We start from the raw sequence: 2,223 nt of genomic DNA, 5'->3' as shown, positions 1-2,223 counted from the left end.
TGCTTGGTTTAACTAATCCGCCCTTAGATAAAGTGTCAACCCAAGTAAATGTAGGCTCATTGCATGAACAATCGGTCAACTTTAATTTGCGTATTATGTAACCGGCAATATATTCAAGGGCATATTCGTGTAAGCTATCAAAGTCAGCGTCCTCATTTAATGAATCGTTGGCGAAGAGAGAGTCGTCTGAAACTATCTCATCTTCTGTTAGCAAACTATTTTGGAAAATTATTTCACTCTTATGCATATAAGGCCATGTTTAGTAACCTTTGCATTACGACGTGTTGCAAATTTCCTCATTTCAGTACCGTACGAACGTAAATGTATGTTTCATAACTGTTTTTACAAACTTTTATTCCTGAAATAAATGCTGACTTTTAGCATCCGTCATATGCATTAAGAGAGTAACTTGTTAAACCATTGAATTTGATATATGTAGATTTGGCTGCCATGATATGTTATCGACAGGAATGAGATAAAACAGAAAATTTAATTTCGTATTTCGAGCATAACAATATATGTATGTCCATTTGTTACCGTAAAGACATTGCGAAAGCAGAAGTTCAATCGATCATTCCTCCACGTAAGAAAAACATTGGAGTTAGAAGAGTTAAAATTGAAAAAATTACAAATTTATTAGTTTATTGTTTAAAATGTGTCTACCTTAATATTTTATTAGTATAGTTAGGAAAATATATTCATATAGTCTAAAACTAATAAATCGAAAAATTTCTATATTGATAATATAATCCACTTTTAGTAATTGCGATGATTCGGGCAGAAATCAAAAACCTGTAAACCAAAAATCTTAAAAATTGTTAATTCATAAATATATCACTACAACTTACATGTAAATGTAGACGTAAAGCGCGAGGACTTGCTCGTGTAGGTGTTGCGTATGCATTTACGTACAGCATATTGTTCTGACCAGGTAGCTTGAAGAGCCAGTTCGGAAGCCAAATTGATTTCAGTGGTAGCAGAACTAGGCACATAATGACCGTCACATGTCAAACACTTACTAGGTATTTACACCATCATACACAGCACGATCAATGTCATCTATGAAATGGTAGAAATACGCGCATACTTGCCTTCGTTTCTAAAAACCAGCTCTTCAACACACATCTTCCGCTGCACTTGCTCGTCTGTGAAGTCCTACAAATAAAAACTTTTAAAACCAATTTATTATCAAATATTCTAACAGAACTTACTAACTGTAGTTGATGTATTGTATGTAAGGTGGTCACTATTATATTTGCAAAAACGCTGTTCTAAAAACCTATGAATGAAAAAGTTTAAAAAGAATTTATACAAATGTCTGATCTGGACCTCCTTGTATGAAAATTCACCAACCGGTAGTTTTCGGCAGCAGAAAGGCGACTCCAAATAATCGACTACCACCATATGTAAGACATAATCGACCTAAATAGTGAAAAATGCCATTAATTTACAAAATAATTAGCTTTTATTATTATACTTACTTGAACGTTTACAAGCAGATAAATGATTTTCAACGAATAATAACAAGGCAAAACGTCAAAGTGAAAACGATGTTGCCGACCGCATAATTTGCACCAAAAGTTTAATTTTTACTACAATTTAAAAGTTTTTTCGTAAAAAATGTAGGAATATTTGTAAAGAAGCAACATGTTTTCAAATAAAGGAGCCGATTTGTCAAGAGGGAGCGAGAAAGCTGCTTACTTACTTAACCTTGTGTAATTGAATCATGGACCTGAATAACATTGTTTCGATGTCGAGTGACGTATGCGACTGTATTATTCGTAACGCAATAGTTGTCCTCTCTTTTTTTTTCCTTTTTATGCATGCCTGACACGGCATCAAAGCACATTGCTTTTTTTTTAACTGGAAAAATATTTTGAGCTTCATTTGAACGTTTTATGATTTAGATAAAATAAAAATTCGTTAAATATATTTGATTCCATTAATAACCATAAGCCTGTATTTTTCGAAGCTCAAAGTTGTTGGACAAATATTGAAACGCTTACTTAAATTAAATGTTTAATACATACATATATATATTATAAATGCGCAAATGTAAAAGTTTAGATGGATTCAAAATATACGAAATTATTCAGCGGTTGAATCCATACATTTTTTGAAATCCATCAATATGTATGGACAGTCGCCATAAATGTTCTTTTAAAAAATAAAATGTGTTAATTTGATGGTAGCTCGAGTATAAAGATCAGGTTTCTATTAGTA

At 32.2% G+C, this 2,223-nt stretch overlaps 1 long non-coding RNA gene across 1 annotated transcript; it reads right to left on the bottom strand.

The window, feature by feature from the left end:
- Positions 1-674: 674 nt before the first annotated feature.
- On the bottom strand, positions 675-1,549 carry LOC128856492 (uncharacterized). The gene is made up of 5 exons (XR_008453841.1): positions 1,482-1,549; positions 1,330-1,422; positions 1,212-1,279; positions 849-1,155; positions 675-792 (listed from the first exon to the last, which is right to left on the bottom strand). It is a non-coding gene; the product is annotated as an uncharacterized LOC128856492 (long non-coding RNA).
- Between the last annotated feature and the right edge of the window lie 674 nt (positions 1,550-2,223).

The sequence above is a fragment of the Anastrepha ludens genome, chromosome 2 (genome assembly GCF_028408465.1).
Source record: "Anastrepha ludens isolate Willacy chromosome 2, idAnaLude1.1, whole genome shotgun sequence".
Taxonomy (NCBI): domain Eukaryota; kingdom Metazoa; phylum Arthropoda; class Insecta; order Diptera; family Tephritidae; genus Anastrepha; species Anastrepha ludens.
This window is presented reverse-complemented; position numbering and strand designations above follow the sequence as displayed.